Here is a 23090-nt window from a genome sequence, read left to right on the forward strand (position 1 = left end):
TAAACGTACATACATGCATGTGTATATGGAGGTCAGAGGTCAACCTTGAGTGTCATTTCTCTGGATACCATCCATTTTCATTTCACCATTTCATTTCGTATGTACATGTGAATGTATATATGCCTGCACATATGTCTATTCAGTATGTGTGTGCAGTGCCAGAGGGGGCCACAGGAGGGTGTCAGACCCCTTAGAACTGGAGTTACAGATGATTGTGAACTGTCCTGTGGGTGCTGGGAATCAAACCTGGATCCTCTGGAAGAGCAGCCAGTGCTCATAACTGCTGAACCATCTCTCCAGCCCTCATCTTGTTTTTTTGAGACAGTTTCTCTCACTGGCCTGGAACTTGCCAATACCACTGGCTGATTGTCCAGGGAGCCCCAGGACATCACCTGTCTCTATCTACCCGGTGCTGACCTTGCAGGCAACAAACTCAGGTCCTCACTTGTGTATACCAAGTGCTTTGCTAACCAAGCACCTTCCCATCTTCAGGGTTTGTTTTAAATGCCACCCATCCAGAAGTGTCTGTTTAGGGGAGGATTCCGGAATGTTTCCACCACCCACTCAAATTTCTGTAGTTGTCCTCACACAACTACCCAAGAGTCTCAAAGCATTTACCCGCGGTGCCGTCTTGTCTCCCTGTGCCCTGGGGCTCTGGTTCCATAAGATGGCAGTATTTTGGGAGCTCCTGGGTGATTTGGAGATGGAGGCCAGGTCAGGCTGTTGTTCTCCACCCAGGCTAGATGACTATGGGATGAAAGAGAGGGCATCCTTGGTACACCGATGAGGAGAGTTGGCAAGAAGTGTGTGCAGAGGGTACATCCAAGAGAAGTGGTGTTCTTAACAGCTCCCGACCAGTCAATGATGTGAAGATGCGTTATGTCTGAGCTTCCCTTGGAGTCCTGTGTGACTAATGCATTAGTTACTTACTGTTGCTGTGTGTGATGGTCTCAATGAAGATGGCCCCATAGGCTCAGAGAGAGTAGCACTATTAGGAGGCGTGGCCTTGTGGGAGTAGATGTGTTACAGGGGTGGGGTTTCGGGTTTCAGAAGCTCAAGCCAGGCCTAGTATCTTTCTCTCTCTCTCTCCTCCCCCTCCCTCTTCTCTCCCCCACTCCCTCTCCCTCTCTGTCTCTCCCCCTCTCTCATCTCGCTTTCTTTGGATCCAGATGTAGAACTCTCAGCTACCCCTCCAGCACCATGTCTGCCTGTATGCCTCCATGCTTCCCACCATGATGATATGGAACACATTGGGACTTTGGATTAGAAAAGCAGCTGAATGCTTTAAGTGGGCCTTAATGGTTCATCCTAGTCAGAACATGGAAGACAGTGGTACTGAGGGTGATTTGAACTGAGGGGGCCCAGCTCAAGAGGTTTCAGAAGAGAAATTTTTTTGAATGTGGCCTAGAGACTGTTCTTGTGACATTTTGGTGAAGAATGTGGCTGCTTTTTGCTGTTGTCCAAAAAATCTGCCTGAGTATAAAGTGAAGAGTTATGGATTAACTCTGTTGTCAGAGGAAATCTCAAAAGAGCCTAGTATTGACTACGTTATATGATTATTAGTGACCATGCTTATGCAAATCAATAATGAAAAGGAGCAAACTGAGCAAGGAAAAATACAGTATGTACAGTTTGAGTAGAAAAGAGGCACCAGGGATTATAAGGGAGCTAAGTTTTGTGTTCAAGGAGATAAACAGATTAAAGAAAAGCCTGACCCTAAATGGAATAAAGGGAGAAGTGACCTCAGGGCAAGATCCACCCAGCTAAGCTTCCACCGTATGGAAAGGAATTAAAGAAAAGCTTAGGGCTAGGTGTGGTGGTATACACCTTTAATCCCAGCACTTGGGAGGCAGAGGCAGGCGGGTGTTCAGAGTTCAAGGCCACCCTGGTCTACAGAGCAAGGTCCAGGACATCCAAGCTTAGGCAGTAAAGGAAACCATCAGAAACAGAAAGCTTGTGAAGGTGTAATGGAACAAGGGGGCTCACTCAAGGCTGCAGTGCCCCCAAGCAGCAGGACTTGGCAGCTCCAGACGCATGGCTTTAGAGCCAAGGATACAAGAAGGGGCTATGGAATCTCCCTCCAAGACTAAGGAGAGCCACCAAGGCCAGGAATGTGGCAGAGGTGTCCCTGCATGGAAGCCCAGAGAAGTCATGGAGTGAAGCTGTGAAGCTGAAGCCTGGATTGCCGTGGAGACCCCCGGATGCTGGAGGTGCCAGAGTCGTGGGATACCTGCAGAGGAGAGCTGCTGACAGGGAGTGGAACCAGCCCAAGAGAGAGAAGTGTGCTGCAGTCAACAAAGCTGAAAGGAGTTGGAGATCTGAAGAACGTTTTGACACCAGACATGGAGATGCAGAGTTTCGCATTTGCCCAGCTGGTTTTAGGTCTTGTTTGGTCCAATATCTCCTCACCGTGCTCCCTTTCTTCCCCTTTGGAACGGTGATGTCCATCCTGTGCCATTGTATGTTGGAAGTATGTGGTCTACTTTTTTATTTTGATTTTACAGGGGATTACAATGATGAGATTTCATAAATCGCCAAAGAGACTTTGAACTTTAGACTTTTAAATATTGTTGAGACTGTGATAGGGGACTTTTAAGTTATAGGGGACATTTTGTGTTATGATATGGCTACAAGTCTATGGGGGATAGGGAGTGGAATGTGGTAGTTTGAATAAAAATGGCCTCTAAAGCCTCATAGGGAGTGACGTTACTGGAGTTGTAGCCCTGTAGGAGTAGGTGTGGCCTTGCTGGAGGGAGTGTGTCACAGAGGGTGGGCTTTGAGGTTTCAGAAGCTCAAGCCAGGTCCAGTGTCACTTCCTTTTCCTGCTGCCTTTGGATCCGGATATAGAACTCTCAGCTACCTTTCCTTCACCATGTCTGCCTGCACGCCGCCATGTTCTGCCATGACGATAATGGACTAAACCTCTGAACTGTAGGCCAGCCCCAATTAAATGTTTACCTTTATTAGAGTTGCCATGGTCATGGCATCTCTTCACAGCAATAGAACCCTAACTCAGACACTGTGATAAAATATGACCAAAGTGATTTATGGAAGAGAGGGTTTATTTTGGTTTATATTTCAGGGTTAGGGAGTTCCATAATGACTAGGAAGGCACAGAAGCAGAATGCTGAGAGATCCTATCTGGTCACACAGGAAGCCACGAGAGTGATTTGGAAGCAGGTCAAGGCTATGGAGCCTTAAAGCCCACCCCTAGCCAGTCATATCCTCCCTCTAGCAAGGCTCCACCCCAGCAAAGGTTCCACAACCTTTCCAAATAGTATCACCAACCAGGAACCAAGTATTCAAATATGTGGGCCTATGGGGAACATCTCTCATTCTAGTTACCAAAGCAAATTCTAGGCCATCTACCTCAGCCTCATTTTATATCTGAGAAAACTGAGGTTTCAGTCAAGTAGCTGTGACCTACTTGCCCAAGGTCATGTGATGGATAGGAGCTGGATCTCCTTTCTTGAACATTGTAGCTAGTCATCAGAGCATATATTTGAGTAGACTTTTGGCCCACTCAGATCCTACCATCATTTATAGCCAGACAATTTACAACCTAGAAGACTAGATAAAGCAATTAAGACACTGGCTTTACTTGTGTTACTGTACTGTGTCAACCTATCAACACAACATCTCTGAGAAAAAAATTGTTTCAACCTCCTAAAGAAATAACTATTTTCAGTCATGAGGGATCACATTATTAAAGTGCATGTGACATGACAGGGCTGTTGCAGATAGACTTGTTGCCATACTAGCTGAAACATGGAGTGAATTGCCCAAATACAATCATCAGGAGGGCTAGGACAAATCTTCTTGCACTCTAGATAATTCCATTTTAAAAATACAAATAGAGTCTTGGGTCAATTTTGCATAACCCCTGTCACCAAAGCTCATTGTTAGATGTACAATGTGTTTCACATCAACTTACTCTGTGCATTATGCAAGTTGATAGGAATTATGCATTATGCAATTTTACGGAGAAGTTTGTGGTCACCATGTGTTATTGGGAACTGCTGTGCAGGCTGCAGACAAATTGCATCTGAGACAGACTAAAACATCGGGGGAAGCGTTGCTCAGCGTTAGTTTGTCTGGAAGGACACAAGATATCCCAACCTGACTTCTTAGCTGTTCCTAATAACACAACAGTAATGCTGGAGAAGAGCAAAAAGACTCCCCTAAGGGAATGCACCCATCTGTCTATGAGAGCCATCAGAAACTGGGGTGAGTGGACTGTTGGGGAGAGGGACCAGGGACACCACACACAAAGTTTCTGACTCTAGTTTCTGATACTTGCATCCTTTGTCTGGTAGTGTCTGTGTGATTGGCATTTGAGGGAGAAGAACCTCCCCTTAGTGATGCTAAACTTCATCCAAGCTGGACCTATTTACAGGATAAAGAGCAGCCCCAGTTGGTCCAGTAGAGGCTGTGGGAAGGGACTCAGGCATCTAACAGGCAGGGATGGAAACCAGAGCATCTCTCATCCTGGCAATCCTCAGATGGTACCTTCTGTCACACTGGAGTTTACCAGTGAACCCTCTGTGCCAGTGTAAGAAGCCCTACTCCAGACCTCAGCTGAAACTGAGACTTCCTCCCTCATGAGCATTTACTGCAGGGGGATAGCTACCCTTCCCATATTTAACACATGCACTCACAGAGCTGCTGGGCCATAAAGCAAGCTCAAAGACGCTCAGGCAAGGACAATAAAGACCAGACCTTCCAAAATGATAACCAGGGTTTTATAACTCATAACACCATGCCTGCTATATTAAAAGTAGAAGACTTTTTGAACTGCAACTTTTACATACCAATCCAATAGTTCTTCCAGCTTTGAAATGCCCCCAATTTGAATTTTATAGGGATTATTTTTATTATAGGTAAAACAATTAAATCTCCATATTGAAGGACATAAACCTTTTAAGGCCCTTCTTAGACTATCAAAAGGAAAAGACGCTTATATTTAACAGGTGTGACAATCCAATGCAAGACACTCCTCTGAAAAGGAACTTGATATTACCCAGTGACAAATGCTTAAATTAATCCAAAACATCTTTTGGATAAAAGGGATTTTAAAAAGAATTAGGTGGACCACAAAACTTTATATAGGAAGACGACCAGCTCTTGGGTGAGATACTTAAAAATACTAATTCTATTGGAATGTGTTGGGCAGCTTTCCTCCAAGCCTTCTTTTTAAGCGATGGTTTAACTTAATTAGAATGACTGTGTTTGTCCTCGGTATGTGTGAAGAGTGAGCCCATCTGCATCACTTGTGTTCCACTGACCTCACAAATTAACTTACGGATTTGCTCCATCCAAACTTATTTCCTTCTATTTGACCTCAGCCATCCATCACACGGACAGTGATGAGGTCATGGCAGGGATTAGAAGAGCAGACAGAAAGTGCTTTCTAATTATGACTACAAGATGAACCTACAGAGGAGATGATGTAGTAAGCACTGTACAAGACTGGGGTTATGGATTATAAGGTCCTTTAAAGTTAAGGATCCTGGCTTTGTGAAAAGGCTCAGCATGAGTGCTTGCCTGCCCACCTGCCTGCCTGCCCACCAGCCCTCTCTCCTTCCCTCCCTCCTTCTGTCCTTCCTTCCTCCTTCCCTTCTTCCTTCCCTCCTTCCCTCTCTCATTCCTTTCTTCCTCCCTTCTTCCCTCCCTCCCTCCTTCCTCCCTTCCTTCCTTTCCCCTCTCCCTTGTTAGTTTTTGTTCTTTCCTTTTTTTTAATTTTTATTTATTTTTATTTTTTCGAGACAGGGTTTCTTTGTGTAGTTTTGGTACCTGTCCTGGATCTTGCTCTGTAGTACAGGCTGACCTTGAACTCACAGAGATCCTCTTGGCTCTGCCTCCCGAGTGCTGGGATTAAAGGGTTGCGCCACTGCGCCTGGCTTTGTTGTTTCCTTTGGACATTCCCTCTGTGTGCACAGGATCCTTCAGAGAATGGGGGAAAGATAATGGGGAGAACCTCACAAATGGACCTGTGTCAAATTGTGTTTTGTAGCTTGGGTTGGTGAAATTATGTCTTTTCCTCTGTTAAACCATGGTTCTTTATTATTATTCTTTTTAAACCATGTCTGTTTGTCAATGAGCACTCATAATGCACTCCTCTGTGGTTTTATATATCATTGTTATCCTCAGGGCTGTTGAGGATTGAGAAATGTTCTAGGGTAGCAATGGGTTAAAAAAATAAAGTCTTTCTACTCCCTGGACTCCCTAGCTCCCCAGATGGGTTCAGAATCTGCTTACTTCAAAGTGCTCCCCTAAATGTTAAGGGATTCCTGGGGCAAGTTTTATAAATTAACAATCAAGAGAATAAAATACAGTCAGAGGCCTTCAATCCAGAATAATTGGATGACAGAAATAAAGAACTGAAGTGTACTTTTGATAATTAAGGGGAGAGGCAGGTCGGATAGTTTTAAGAGCTCGTGAATGATGACATTGTAAATCACGTGTAATTGGGACTGGGGATGCAGCTCAGTTTGCAGAGTGCTTGGCTTCCACTCACAAAGTCCTGGGTTAGGTTCCCAGTACTGTATAAACTGGGTAAAATGATGGATGCTGTTAATCCTAGCACTTGGGAGGTAGAGAGAGGCAGTCTGCGGTCTTCTCAGTTACACAGTAAGTTTGAGGTTAAACTGTTCTACATGATGCCCTGTTACAAACAAACAAACAAACAAAAACAAACATTACCAGTGAGCACATAATACTATAAGACTAGGCAGGGAGAGATGCCACCCTGTCACTGACTTTGTGCATTCTGACCCTTGACCCACAGTCTTAAAAAGCAGAGGATGATGTATACATGTTAGAAACTTCATTTTCAATGCCTATTTTTATTGCTCTCTCTTCTTGTCTACTCAAGGAGAAAGGTGGGCTTGCGTCTGAACCATCACGATGTGCCAGCTGGTCTAAAATTTCAAAGAAGTGCCCTAGCAATTTCAGAAATGTGGACAGTTTTACAGGGAAACACTTTGCTGTCTAGTTAGATCAATGAGCCCATTTTGGCATCTGTAGGGTTAAAGGTCACGTTAGAACCCATAGGTTTTGGAATAGACAGGTTTCTGCATTCAACTGCTTAGACCATTTTTATATTTTCCCCCTAGCAAATGCAAACAGAGACCCGATGGCTTTATTTTGTTGTTATTATTTTTTGAGCTGCAGAGTGCCTGAGGAGGAGCAATGCTGCTGCTGCCCACAGACAACCCTAAGCCTGACCCAGACTTGGGGGTCTCTGTGTGTTTTTTCTTCCCCCCACCTCTCTTTCTCTCTTTTTTTTTCTATTATTTTGGCAGACTTTTTGGAATGTCTGGGAGCTAAGAGCTTTGCTTCATGGAGCAGAATTCTGAAGCAAGAAAAAGAGAAAGTTATAGACTAAACCACAGAAAAGTAAACAGTCTGCAGTTAAAATAACTCCACTTTCATTGAAAACACCCCTCCGCCACAATCGGACTTCTGTGTGCTACGCTCAGTAAAACGGCATGTTAATAGTGCCCAATTAATAGATTATGTTGCGTAGCTTAAAAGTTGAAGGAGTTTTAATTACTATTTTTTAAATTAAAAGGGTGCTTATTCACCTCCTTCCCTGGGGCGTGTGTGTGTGTGTGTGGGGGGGGGACGACTTAGCTTTCTTTCTGGCTGTTTGCTGAAATTCTTGGCTGTTAAAGTGAGTGGAGGGAGGAGATGGGTAGTTTTCACTCTGTCGGGATGGGGAGAACACGCAGGAAAGCGCTAGGGAATCAGTTTCTAGGGACCTCGAAGAAGAGGCAGTGGCCTTGAAGGTTGTGACGCCCACGGGACAGGAGGACGGAGAAGGAGCATCTGGTAAGTGGGACTCTGGGGTTTTGATGTCCGAATTCATTTCTGACCCAAACATCTGAGGGCGGTGGCCAGGCTCTGCTGTCACCAAGCTTCTTCTTCCCCACATCCTTGCATCCAGCTCCTCCCAGTGCTAATTCCAGTTGCAGGTAGTTCCTGGATTGTTAAAGGTGGGCCTCAGCACCCACGTCCTTCTCTGGGTGAAACGTGGACAGACCTTTCAGTTAGCATTCAAGGCAGTCCCACGGTTGCTTTAAACTTCTGCAGCCGCACACACTTGAACTTTTATGTTGTAACCAGACCGGGCGAAACATACAATACTACTTCTTAAAAGCAGTCAGGACTTTGGAGGAGCCAGCACCTCCGTGGCGCCACCTCCCACCAGAGTCCCGCCGGGTTCCCTTGCGTTCCCCTCTTCTCTTTGCACAGCTTGGCTCCCGGAATTGCGTCTGGGTTCCTTTGGGCTGGGCGGGCTCAGTGCTCCTAGCTCCGGGGTGATGGGTTATCCGGTGGTTGATGCTCTTCCTTGTCTCTTCCTCCACGCAGCATCCCCTCTTCCTTCTCCTCTTCCCCACCACTCAGCCTGCTGACCCTGCAAGGGGCGCGCCATCCAAACCTCCCCCCTGGACACGAGTCCCTTGGCGTTCACGGACACCTGGACACACAATCCCGCCGCGTAGAGTATTTCCATCCACACTTGGACCCGCACGCACGCCCACGCGCACTTGCACCTGGTCCCCCGCATCCCGCACATCCGCCCCGCCCCGCCCCGGGCGCACTCCCGGGGCTCTCGGGCCGCCTCTGGCCGGCCCTGCTCAGCGATTGGCGGGAGCCGGAGCCTCCCCGAGGCCGGGGCCGCACCATGAACTGAGTCAGTGTCGCCCAGCCCAGCATGTGCGTGGGTACACACGGGTGTGGATACGAGCAGGCACTCACGAGCTGGACAGGCCCTCCCCCGACGGCAGCACTGGGCTCTGGGTAAGTCCTCCGGGTCCCCTGGTGGCAGTGGCCTTCGGGACCACAGTGGCCAAGAGGCCGTGGGCATGTCAGTTCCAGCAACAGTGTTGGGACAGGGGCATGGCCATGCCGGAGGGCAGCCTGTCAGTCACTGCTGGTGGGTGGCTCTGGAGGTGACAGCTTTGTGCTCCCTGGTTGCCGCCTTCTTTGGAAAGTTGGACATGTTTACAAATGTGGCTGTAGTTGTTTTAATCAGCGAGCCTTGTTGGTTTCTTCTGAAATCCTAATTATCGCTTTTACACAGTGGACAGACGGCTATGTTTTTGTTTTTGAGGATAAGGCTTAAACGCTATTATTAGTGGTTTAACAGCAGACTAAACGGCCAGAAAGACGCGAGATTTTAGTGCAGATGTGGATTTCACAGACTCTTTGTGGATGTTAAGATACTTTTGTTTATCCTCAAGACCAGATTGTCATAGAAGCCAAAGATTTCACTGTGCACGTGTCTATAACTTTGAACTGCAGGAAACTTCCATGGAGTGAAGAGGTGTTGTTTTCTTCCCTGATCTGGGCGACACACCAGGGCAGAGTTGAGTGGCCACTGAAGTCTTTTCAAGCATCTTTTCATTCTCTCCAAGGAGTCAGAGCCTCTGGACCATAAGCTGTCACATTCTTAGCAGTAACCCTTGCTCTGCTGGTGTTGGCCTCAGGGGCCCTGCTCTCCCAGGATGATCAGGATACAGGTGTTAAATAAAACCCCAACTGGAGACATGAATTAACTGATTTCAAATAGTAAGCTACTCATATCGAAACAATAATTTGATGGGACACAGGCTGTGCTGTACCAATTTGTGGCTAATACGTAAAGTTTTTAAATTCTCATGAAAAGCTATATGAACTGAAGACACGTCACAGACGCTCTTTGCGGTTTGGAAATCCCAGTCTGATTTGTGTCCCTGACTTTAGAGAATCATTGCCGAGCTAGACAGCGAGATTTTTAAGTTTGGAGATATTTGTTAAAGATTATAAAAATTCCAGTACCACTGAAAACACCGATTTTGTAACTTTATGCTTAATGCTATTTTGATTTAAAAAATCTAGGTGGAATTGTGACCCATTTCACGTTTATCTGTCATTGTATCACAAGCCCTAGGTGACTTATCTGAGCAGTCCAACTAAGGTTTTGAAAATCGTCGTTTGTCATCAGATGCCTGGCATGACAGAGCTGCACGCACACCTACGTGTAAACATTCCCCCCGTTTGCAGGTTTTGTGTGCTATTAAATAAAAAACTTTGTTGAGTTTTTCACCTTAAAAAATCAGGTGCCTTATGTGTGGTAAAGATCCTAGTGGCATAGCAGATTCATAACTAAGAAGTAAGTCGTATCAGAAATACGTCCAAAATGGTTTTCACTTAACCCGTTAATCTAAAGTCCTGCGTGCCGTGTGTTTATTAAATATACCTCATAATCAGAAGTGAACCCTTCCTTTTCTGAAAGTAATACTAGCTCTTACTTTTCTTTCTAGCTTAACAAAAACTCAAATCAAAGGGAGCATTTTATTTCAAGATACACAGGAGTTAATGTTTCAGAAACCCTTTTTTATCCCCCGGTGACAGAAGTTCCCAGGTTTGTACCGGTCACCGGAGCCAGGGTTGTGGGAGGACTTTGTCAGGCTGAATCAGTGTCAAGGCTGCCCGCTCTGTCACAGGATTCCATTCAGGAGGTGTTGACAGAGGGACACTAACCTTTTTCTAGGGGTATTGAGGGCCCTTAAACACAGAGCCCCTGCTTTGAGACGCCGAGCTCACTGCTGTTAGGGGGACTGTCTTTCTGAGTGCAGGGACTTGGTTCTCTCGCTGCTCCTCAGATTTTCTCTCTAAGACGAAGGGTTCCAATGTTGCAGAATGCACAGGGTGATTGCTGCTTTTCCCTCTATGTGTAGATCCTTGGACTTTCCCAGAGAAGTGCCTTCAAGGCACGGTTATACTCTTCACCTTGAATTTGAAGGGCTTTAAAGCTCAGGCTCAGTATTCCTGAGAGAGAGAGAGAAGATGACGTGCTCAAGGCATTTAAACAGATGGGTGATGAAGTACTTGCTGGTAACCTGGTGAGTGGTGATCTGCGGTCTGTTGATATAGGAGTGGGGCACGCACACAGAGTGTACCACCCTTACTTTAGATGGCTTTCTCATGAATATTCCCAACACCCTTATTCACGGTCAGGTTGTTAGTTGTTAGTTATACATTGTCCCTGTTGGACTTTTCTGGTTGGTCGTTTCAAGGCAGTTATTGTAGGTAACCAGAGAGCTCGGTTTACTTATTCTCATCTGAACTAGTTTGACAAAATATCCAAGGTGGGTTCCTCCCCTCAGCATTACCTTTTAACTGCCACATTTTAGTATCACAAAGAAAGAGGATTCAGTGCTTCATGTTTCTGAATCTAGGGACCTGAGTGAAAGTGGGCAGGAGAGCTAAAATTACTTTCCTAAATTTAAGTGCAAGTAAAATGTAGACAAACAGCAACAAATTAAAGGGCGTGTCTAAAAATGGAGCTCTTGGTCTAAGTTTTGGATGTAAACTAACTTTTAACTTCTTCTGTTTTCGTAGCGGCCGGTTGTAGTCAGGAAGGCTCTGATTGTGTATGGGAAACAATCATTTAGTGCAGAAAGGACAAAGTATGCTTCCAAGTGTGTGCGTGCATGCAGGAAGATTAGTCTTGCTCCATAGGCTTCACATGAGGCGCTAATCTGCAAGTGTATGAAACAGGCCGTTTAAATGAAGTTATCTACCACTTAAAAGCTCTGATCCGGAAGAAATAGACACCAGCTCTAACCTGGAGCAAACCTTTAGCATGCTCAAAGGCCCCCCCCCCCCCCCCCCACCAAAGGTAGGTCTGTATTTGTTCCCTGTAAAATGCAACCTTTGTTTTTGAACTAGTAAACTGAAAACTGGATTTTCATGTGTTCTCATCTCAAGTGTGACTCTGTAGGGCTACTATTTTTCTAGTAATTCTTCCTGCAAAACATACTCTGGGGGGTTGTGGGGGGGAGAAGCACCCTTCTATTGCATGGGAAACACAGCGGGCAGAGCTAGGCTGACTTCTGAAAAAGGGGAATCCCTCCTTTTCACATGACAGAGTGGTCCAGCAAAGTTTCCCGCGTTCTTGAAGAAAGTGACGATGTTTTGTGTGTAGGGAGCAGAGTGGGGAAGTCTGACTCAGCGATGTCATCGTCCTGGTTTCAGAGATTCCTGGTTATTTGTGTAAGGATTAATCTTTTTTCTGACCCCAGCTGGGCATGCTGGGCTCTAGATTGCTGAGGTCCATGAATGGACTCACAGTCGCAAAGTGAAGCCACAGAGGGTGGCGGGGGACATGGCAGATGGCCACTTTTGTGGGCACCAGAAGGGAGGCCTGCATGATTACCTCTCGGGAGCGTTCACTGGCGTGTGGTTGTAGCTGCATCAAGGGTGGGATCGGCCGGTTCTGAATATCTTTCCATGTTAACCAAGATAGACTTTGCGGGTACTCTGTGCTCTTCTGGGTAATAAGGGAAACCTAAGCTCCTAGTAGGTCTGGGACCTCCATGCTACCTTCATATGATAGCTGACAGTAGTCCTCCTGCATGACACAGGACAACCTGTTGTGACCCTCACAGTCGGCCACTAGAACTTCAGGAGTTAGAGCTGCTTTCTGCTCTGAGGCCCAGTGGCTCTTTCCTGATAATCTGGCCAAAATGAAAAAAAAAAAAACAAAACAAAACAAAACCCAGTTGTAGGGGAAATGGTGTTTTTCTGGTCCATCCCTGCCCCTGGGGCTTCTGCAAGGCAGTGGTCCTTCTTGGTGATGGTGTTTGTCGAGGCGGAGTGTAGGGGAGGGAGAGCCCTGGCTCCCTGGTATTGAGAAGAAGCTTGTCCTGGACAGGCACGTTACAGAACTGCCTGAGGTTTGTCCGTTCACCACCTTTCCTGAGTTATCAGGATGAGCAGAGATGAGTGTGACTGGGAAAAGGGGATCCAAGGTCAAATTCACTAGCGGAAGAATTGTTAGTGATCTTGTTGGGCCTCAGAAAGCTAAAGTGACAGGACTTAGATGTGACAGGGCCTTTGAGGAACCTGAGAAAATTCCGGACAGGATTCTGCTGAATTAAGCCATTTCCCTTAGTTTGTCAGAATCATGTGTGGCTCCCCTACCAAGACTGGTTGTGTGAAACCACAGCATCCCCCACGGCACCCCCCACGGCATTCCCACGGCACCCCCCACGGCATCCCCCCACGGCATCCCCCCACGGCACCCCCCACGGCACCCCCCACGGCATGCCCTCACGGCACCCCCCCACGGCACCCCCCACGGCATGCCCTCACGGCACCCCCCACGGCACCCCCCCACGGCACCCCCCACGGCACCCCCCTCGCCACCCCCCACGGCACCCCCCACGGCACCCCCCCACGGCACCCCCCACGGCATCCCCCCACGGCATCCCCCCACGGCACCCCCCACGGCATCCCCCCACGGCACCCCCCACGGCACCCCCCACGGCATCCCCCCATGGCACCCCCCACGGCATCCCTCATGGCATCCCCCACGGCATCCCTCATGGCATCCCCCTCGGCACCCCCCACGGCATCCCTCATGGCATCCCCCTCGGCACCCCCCACAGCATTGCTGCGGGCAGAACTGGGATGATATCGAAGCAGATTTTGCAGGCATCACACTGATTATAAGTTTATAATGGATGGACAAACGTGCTGCCTTCTGGCCTGTGCTGATGCCTTTAGCTTCAAGGGCAGAGGTGGGAAGTGTGAGTTCCGATGAAGCAGGGATCTCAGGAACGGAGGATTCCTCTGAAAACCCACCTGTGTGCGTAACTGACACACAGAATTCTGCCAGCAGCTCCGGTAAGTGAGGAAGAAAGGTTCAGAGAATGCATCAAAAGAAATTGTAAGGAGGACCCAGGAGGAGGGTGGTGATGGTCACCATACAACGTGGGGAGGGGAAGCCTTGAACCCCAAGACTGGATGTGGTTCACTGGGGGAACATTTGAAGAGGCAGAGACACGAATGCCCAGACGTGAGGTGATGAAAGCATGCACCAGTAAAAAGAGATGTTTTGAAACAGAAACCTCTCACAGGGTCTGAACAGACAACTGTTAAACATTTCAGAAAGCAAAGACTCCTTTTCGTGGGAAGTGAGCAAGGTAAAAACATTTTGTGAAGATGTTGGCACCAGCGGAGGGTGCTCTGAAAGCCTTCCTGCTTTGAACTCATTAACATCCTATCAACCTCCAAGAGCCCCGTGAGCTTCCCACGGATGGACAAACCTGGGTCTGTAAGACTCGGAGTTTAAACCTGTCTTGTGCAAGGCTTGCTGTTTTTGCTGTGCGCCACACAGCAGCCAGATGTCAGAGTAAGCAAAAGTGGAGAAAAATGTGCCTTTTCAGTATTGAAAAGTACTTTCTAGTCTGTGTGACCCTGGCAGCAAGATTTACTTCACTGCAGAGTTTCTAAATAGGAATAATGACAATTAAGATGGAATCTAAGAAGCGTTGCAGGCTTTCCAAAAAATGTATGCACCATCAGCATATGAGTGGTATTTACCCTAAACTCAGAGACCCACCCAAAACCCCTGCCTTCAAGACAGAGATATTTATAGGTTGTGTATTGCAGCTGGAGTAGTAACAATTCTATAGCAATTCTGAAGTTATAACATCTTGTGATGAAACCTTTGTTTGTTTGTTTTTCAGTTTGCTAAGACTTTCAAATACATGTGATTGGGCAGAATGCCTTAAAACAGTTCTTTCCTCTTAGTGCCCTGGAACTAAAGTGCAGATGTAGACAAAGCCCTTCCACAAGTCCCTATGACCCAGTAGGGGCTCTGCTTGTGTGCACATTAAGAGTTCATGGATAGCCGGGCGGTCGTGGCGCATGCCTTTAATCCCAGCACTCGGGAGGCAGAGGCAGGCGGATCTCTGTGAGTTCGAGGCCAGCCTGGTCTCCAAAGTGAGTTCCAGGAAAGGCGCAAAGCTACACAGAGAAACTCTGTCTCGAAAAACCAAAAAAAAAAAAAAAAAAAAAAGAGTTCATGGATGGCATGCATTCAGCACCATTAATTTTTTTTTAACAAAAATTAAGCATTAAATCATGTTAAATTTTCTTCATTAATTTTAAGGGACTTGGAAACATTTTAAGTTTATTGATTTCTTATTAATTTCAATCACTGTCCTAAAGGTCAGATGGGAGCATGAACCACACAAAGATCATTAAAGCTCTGAATATATGTAGAGATAAGACAAACTGTTGAGTATTCATTGGGAAATGCTGGAACATTCCAGCATGCAGCCCGTCTGTCCACCTGTCTGTCTGAGTCCAGAGAGCTATGGCATGTCTGTAACTTTCCCCTTTAACTAGTTATATGAACAGCATGTAACCAAGACTTGAGCTCATTTGGCCTCAAATGTATTTTGCTGAGGAGGTTGCGCCCATGCTAGCTAGGATGCTCTAGACGCAGGGTCTTTGTGACCGTTAACTCCAGATGGAAGTTAACACAGGATCCTGGTGCACCAGAGGACCCAGGGAATGCAGAGGAGATAGAAATTGACTGTGGATGTCATGTAACTGGCTGGTTTAATTCTTGCTTTGACTCCCCCTAAGTGCTGGACTTTAATCTGGGCTGACAAGAACAAGTCCTTTCCTTCTGTACACTGCTTTTGGTGAGGGTAGTTTATTACAGACGTGAAACTAGAAAGGGGGTGAATTTACAGGCCATAATTTCTAGAACGTCACAGAATCTACCAAGGAGATGCACGCACATGTATGCTGTGAAAGAGGGTGACTACTGACAGATGAGTGCCGGCCTCCACCATGGCTGCTACAGGAGGAGTGCCAATGGGTTTCATTGATTATGTGGCAGAGACAGCCCCGGTGATGCTCTAGGTGGGTTGCTGTGGCTGGGTCAGCTTTTCACTGTAAGTCTTTTCTTCCTACTGGATTCAGCTTTGGCCTCAGTATCCAGAATGGTCCGAGTCTCTGGGTCGGCTTCATTTTATGAGGCCCATGTGCGACCCCACTCAGTGAGCATCTAAGGCCCCTTTGAGCACTGTATTTTATCCACATTTGCATTCTTCCTCATCGTTTCACTTTAGATTCAGCTTTATATATTTTGTATCTACTGTCTTTTAAGGAATGTTGATAAATTGCTTATGTCTTGTACACCACTTTTTGGGGACAAAGTAGATTATGAATACAATAGTCTACGTTCTAAGACTTGAGCACTCTGGTCCTTGCCTTGGGAGGACTAGTAAGGGCTCTTCAAAGCCAAGGAAATGAGCAGGCCATGATGGTCTTGGGTCTGGACAGACGAGCACAGTAGGACAGTAGTCTGCAGAGGGGTGGGAGAGGCAGGTTCTGTGGGTGTTTGGCATGTGGGCAATATGGAGCTATGGGCTGGGTCACACGCAATGCAGGAAATGCCCAAGTCTCTCCTGGGATTTGGAGGGACCAAGCTAGATACCAGCTGAGTAACCCAAGAGTGGAATCGAAAGAAGCAGATTTGTGGCCGAGAAGAAGGGGAAGGACGGGTGCTGTGGAAAATGGCAGGTGACACTTTACCGGAGGGCACAGGTCACCCTTGCCATGACTGTGCCAGCCCCAGTTTTCAGAACAGCAAGGTATACCTCGAGGGACTGCTGCAGTTTAGGGGCAGTGACAGCTAGCTACAAGGACCATCCCTAGGACCCTTCCTTAGGGTGGGAGATCCTAGCCATGCTGCACAGGGGAAGCAGAACCCAAGTCCTGTGTAAAGTGTTGTAGGAGGCATAGTGAGAAAAACAGAACAAGGAACTTTAATTCTAATTCTGTAGCGCACAGAGCGCATGTGGCAACACAGATGAGTTACTTCGCATTGTCTTTTTCTTTTTTTCTGTATTAGATCCAGTATGTGGGTCCCACCCACAGCATAGCCCTCTAGGAGGCACCTCAGTAGCCACATGGCCTTGGCTGCCATTTTGGACAGTGCATCTCTAGAACGTTCAGCTTATGGTTGAGGTTGACAGTGAGTAACTTTAAAGCTCGATAAATCACTTTGTCACCAAAGTAGAAATTTTGTAACATTGTGTCTTCACTGATAACATCACCTAAAACATAGATATGGGATCGAGGGTGAGAGTAACAGAAAATCAACACTACGGGAACACATTCAGCAGAGAAAGCCATGGCATGCCTGTAACTTTCTCTTTTAACTAGGTATATGGACAGTATGTAACCAAGACTATAGCTTGGCTTCAAATATATTTTGATGAGGAGGTTACACCCATGCCAGGGTGCTCTAGACACAGGGTCTCTGGAATACCACATCTGCAGATTCTCAGCTGGAAGGAAAATATATTAGTATTTCCTATTGAGTCAGTTTATGCTATTATTATTATTATTATTATTAATTAGTCTGTGGTGCTGGGCATTGAACTCAGGGCTGCATACATGCTAACTTCATGCTTTCAAGGGTCCAGACAAAATACTTGCTTTCAGACTGAAACTTTATATCCTCGGTAACAAATGGTGTTGCCTCTATGGGACTCACACCCCGACAGCTTCATGCACATGAAATATTAGTGGGCATTCGCTATTTAAATATAATTCCAGCATCGTGATACAGCTCTCATTTTGTGTGTTTCCTGAGCACTGTGCCATTTATCATTTTGAAGATGTTGTTTTAAAGTATCGGTACCCCAGTGGATGAAAGGCTATCAGTGGACTGGACCACTACAGAATCCACTTTCCAGAGAACGTGGTCTCACGGTGGATGAAAGGCTATCAGTGGACTGGACCACTACAGAATCCACTTTCCAGAGAACGTGGTCTCACAGTGGATGAAAGGCTATCAGTGGACTGGAACACTACAGAATCCACTTTCCAGAGAATGTGGTCTCACAGTTTGGTGATAGCAAGTGCAAGGGAAATCGGGTTTCCTTTTTTTTTTTTTTTTTATGTAAATCCAAAGTTCATAGCTGGATCTTACAAAGTTGATTTAAGCGCTTGCCTCTCCTTGTGATTACCCATGTCCTCTCTGTGACATGTCATCGATTAGCTTACCCTTTAAACTGTGCCTTGTTTTAGGGTCAAGAGTCAAAGCTTCATTTAATTTCTATGCAAAGGCAAGTCTTCACTAGCTAGTTTGTGCTCACTCATACTTCCTCGTGTAAGAAACTCGCGTTCAGCTCTCCTGCCTGCAGTACAGCAATTCTTAGCTCGTGGCTCCCTGTAGGTGGGTGTTCCTGTTGTTACCAGTGCATATTGAGGGGATTTCATTCTCTTGCTCTGGTTTATTATTCCCTGCAGGCGTGCATACCATAAAAGAACCATTAAAAAAACTGTTAACTAAAATATGCAAGGCTTCTCTCGACTCTAATCGCTGTATCAAATTTTATACCTCATTCGGGCAGTTGTTGGTGGCCGAACAGTTAGGGAGAAGAATAGCTCTTGGATTCTTAAACAAAGGAAACCCCCCAAATTCTAAGCCCACTGTCACATGTCTCTTTCTGGCTCGGATGCTTGATTGCCCATCACTTAGAGGCAGGCAGAAGAGCAACACTTTATTAGATGGATAGTTGACTTCTGGGCCTTCAAATTGGAGGCATTGCATGGAATCTCGTAGCCCAGTTCCACCTTTATGGGTGTATGTGTGTATGTATATATGTACATGTATATATATGTTTATGAGATAGCATCTGATTTGTATTGGACTGACCTCAAACTCGCCATGTAGCCAAGGCTGGCCTTGAGCTCCTTACCCTTCTGTCTCCACCCTTCACCTGCCAAGTGCTGGGATTACTAGAGTGCCTTGCCATACTCCAGTTATGGGGTGCTGGAGATGGAATGCAGGCCTTCATGTCAACACTTAGCCACTCAGTTGACATCCTGAGCTCAATTCTGTGTCATCACCATGTGCCAATGGCTACCGGATGGGAGCCTTTTAGAGGTAGCTGCTATCTGTTCCCAGTCACGCTGGAGGTGGGCGGAGAGTGAGATGCTTGTGCAGCATCCATTTAGCTTATTTTCTTATGGGAGGACAAATTAATTTAAAACTTGAACTGTATTAGGGAGACCGGAGCACATCAGGACTTCTTAAATAAATGTCGCTTGGGTGACATTCAGTGAACATGTGTGAATACGAAAACATGTGAGGCCAGCGATCTAAACACAGTGAACATGAGACCATGCTGATGGAAGCCATGTGCACTTCAGTCATTCTGGAAAAAGCGTCTCATCCCAGCAACCAGGGCCCCCACATGGGCCGTGCCCTCCCTGGGAGGGGTCTGTGTGCTTTGCCTCTGTGTGTGGGCTGACAGTATGCCACATCATCAGGGAAGACCCTGGAACAAACTGCTCCATACAAGATTAGCAGCTCCTGGGTGCTGTTCCCAGCTGAAGGGCAACAGAGGTGACAGACCCACACTGATGGGTGGGAAGAGCCCAAGATGGGCTCTTGGAGTCTGTTCTGTTTAGTTAAAGCTGGTGTAATAGCAACCGTGGGGCTAGGTTTTCCCTCCAGGCTGAGCAATGTGTACGTTACAGGGATGCGTGGGTGAGTTCAGTGACATTACAAGTGACACCCAGTCGTCACCTCATAAAGCCATCTGATCATGGCTAAGCCTCTCCTGTCCCCCCACAGCTGAGCTCAGAGGTCTCCGCCCCAGCCTTGGCATCAGTCTCTTCCCAGGGCTCCTTCCTCCGTGAGGTGTGAGACCCGCTGTCCTCAACACTTACCCTTAGCGGAGTTTCACCTGCAGTCAACACACGGGGGTAAACAGAAACAAGCCTTTGGGTCTAATGGAATCAGGCTGCAGATCTGCCATGCCTTCAGAATATCCTGCCTCTGCTTTCTGTTTCGTGTCTGGTTCTCATGGAAATTTTTGTCTGGGAATGAGGGGTTGCCGGAGCAGATTTTCTGGGGCAGGTGCCGTATTCTTTGGCCATTCCCATTGGGTGTCAGGATTCTTTAAGGGGGTAACTGGAGTGGAGGCCTTTGAGTTGAGAGGAGTACCAACCCACCTTTTAATAAGACAGTGATTTCTAAGGACCTTTTTCCCCTGGCTTTTGATAATTATTCATAAATATGCCTCAGTCTGGGGTTTTCAGTACAAAAAACCATATTCCGCTTACTGTCATCCCTCCATGAATTACATGTAGAACTCTCTGTGAGGTCATTTCTAGATTCTGTAGCACTCACACACACACCCTCAGGACCGCGGGGGAAACGGTGACTCTGTTTCATTCTGTGCACAGGGTGGGACAGAGTGTGGGAGCAGTCACCTGCCCGAGAAGGTATGCATGGCGATGATTAAAGAAGAGATGAGGAGTGTTGGGGTTAGATTTTTCTGGCAAAGGAGGCCAGATTAAATGCTTGTTCTCAGTCTCTGTTTGGCAAGCGAACGTAAGAATCATGTCGTATATTTGAGGAGTTTTTTGAGATTCTCAGTAAGGATGCCTCATTCACCCGTGGAAGGTCTGTTTTCCAGGGCTTGTGCCTTCTTCCCTCCCTCTCTCCCCCCTCCTCCCCCTCCCCCTCTGGTCTGCCCTCGTGCTGTGCTTCACACTCTTGTCTTCAGACAGTTACAGGGCAGAGGCAGTGGGCAGTTAGTTGCCTTTGCATTTCCAAAAGGCTCCATTAAACACACAAAACTGGGGGTCAGGGAGAGGGCTTAGTCAGCCAAGTGCCTGCTGAGCAAGACTGGGGACCCAAGTTTGGATTCTCAGTGTCCAGGTAAGAAGCCAGGGCCGGTGGTTTGTATCTGTAGTTCTAGTGCTGAGGAGGCAGACAGGGGATCCTGCGGCTTCAGTCGGGGGCCCAGGTCCAGCAAGAGACCCTGTCTCATAAAATAAGGTGGGCAGTACACTTGAGAAACAGCACCTGGCATCCACCTCTGGCCTCCATGTGCATACACACCTCCACACACATGTGCACACATATGCACATGCATACACACGCGCACATGAACAGGTACACACACACACACACACACACACACAGAGTTACTGGCCACGTACTTCTCACAGTGAAAGGTGACAGGGTACTTTTCAAAGTGCAAGATCATATGGCCAGCCGACCGTTCCCTAAGACAGCGTAGGACTTCATAGCTTAGTGAGTCACGCGTGGGACTGCCTTTATTTCCTGCCTTTCACAGACTCCTAGCTCACCCTGGACATCCACACGCAGGTCGTGTGGCTTGGTTGCTCTCGGCAGCTGGATCACATTGACTGATATTTGCCCTCCAGTAAAAATGGAAATAGGCTAGAAACAAACAACAATGAGACAGACGTGCCGAGTTTCAACCAAAAATCAATCTGAAGAGAAAAACACTTGGGCCGGCATCAAGGGAAGCAAGGCCACGCCAGCACAAATTCTTACGGAAATGATCGGAGAGTAGTATTTTCATGAAAAGACAGCTGACTCAGAGACGCCGGGGGAGCGCTGTGCAAGGCAGAGTGGAACAACCACCCACGCCCTGGAGCTGACAGGATCGCTTAAGTGCAGTTACTAGAAATGACCCAAGAACCGAAAATAGGCAAGTGCAGTGGGGAGAGCCAGGTTCTCATGAAGGGAGCGTGTGTTTGAGAAACCAGGGCAGAGGCATCAAGAGTCTGGCTTTGTGTTCCGGCTTCTCTTTGTCACTTGCAGGGCGAACAATCTTCCACTCTCTGAAAGCCAGCAGCATGGGGAAGAGCCTGTTACCTGCTAGAAGAAATCCAGTGATAAATGTTTCTGTGAATACAGAGGGCACGACCATTCTACAGCGATGATTGTGTACAGCCCTGGCTATCAGGCTATATTTCATAGCAATGTTAACATCTTATATCTAAAAACACAAAATCTGAAACTTTCAAGTGCTGTGAAGCCGCACGTGGAAAATCTCGCAGCTGACCTCAGGTGCCAGGTCGCAGTCAGAATCTAGGTGTGTGAAAACCACAGTATAAAACTACCTTTGGGTCCTGGGGAGATGGCTCATTTGGTAAAGTGCTTTCTGTATAGGCGTGAGGACGCGCCTCAGCTCTCCAGTACCCATGTAAAACCTCAGCTATGGCAGCGTGTACCTGTAATTCTAGTGCTGGGGATGGAGACGGAAGGACCCTGGGGGCTTGCTGGCCAGCCAGCTTAGCTGCATCCGTGAGCTCCAGGTTTATTGAGAGACCCTGTCTCAAAAATTAGGATGGAGAGTGATTGAGGAAGACACCTCTGGCTTTTATATGTACACTCATGTGCGCGCGCGCGCGCACAAACACACACACACGCGCGTTTTTATTGTTTGTGTGTGTAGTTTGAAGACTGGTCCCACCAGAAGACACACATTTACCTGCTGTGATAAATCAGGGAAGCAGGGAGCAGCATGCTCTTGGCATGTGCCAAAGTTCAAAGGAGGCAGGGTCATGTCCTTTGTTCTCTGAAGACGTGTGTCTTCTCTTGCTGCAGATGAGGGTCACAAGGTGCACGTGGCTCCCTAGGCTTGTCCAGAAAGATGGCTTCACCTTCCCAGTCCAGGGTTTAGTCCTCAAACTAGCAATTAAACCATCCCATAAATCCTCCATGTGAGGTAGTAAAACCTAATTTTAGATTTCTTGTGTGCCCCAGTGTCCTGCCTGATTGCTACCAGTTGCCCAGAAGCTGGGTTAGGGACATGTGAGGGGCAGGCAGTTCAGAGTGCACCACATGTCAAAGCCCTCCGCTTACATGCTTAGGGTTTGGTCTGCATTCCCTGGCTGCATGTAGCTAGTTGAAAAGTCTGCAGTTCACTTGGTTCTTGTGTGTGTTTGTGTGTACATATGTGTGTGTGTGTGTGTGTGTGTGTGTGTGTGTGTGTGCCTGCATGTAGAGACCAGTGGACAGTCTTGGGGGTCACTGCTCAGGTGCCAACTACTGTCTCTGAAACAGAGTTTCTTATTGGCCTGAGCTTGCCACATAGAGCAGGTGGCTGTCCAGAGAGACCAACCTGTCTCTGCTTCTCCAGAGATCCTTAAGGATTCACCTGTCTCCGCCACCCCAACATTGGAATTATAAGTGCATGCCCCACCTTAATACTTGGCCTTAAAACAAACAAACATGGGTCCTGGGAATAAACTCAGGTTCTTGTGCTTGTGTGGCAAGGGCTTTATTAATAGCCTTCTCTGAAACCCCTACGTGGTTCTTTTTAGTGGAGAACTTTGGTGCGAGAATCAGGTGCCACTGAGGAAGGGGTAGGTACAGAAGTGAGTATAAAGGAAGAGCAGGAAAAGTAGTAACTGATGGTCAGGGAACAAAGGGGCTGTGAGCTGAGGGAGCT

Source organism: Peromyscus eremicus, chromosome 12 (genome assembly GCF_949786415.1).
Source record: "Peromyscus eremicus chromosome 12, PerEre_H2_v1, whole genome shotgun sequence".
NCBI classification, from domain to species: Eukaryota; Metazoa; Chordata; class Mammalia; order Rodentia; family Cricetidae; genus Peromyscus; species Peromyscus eremicus.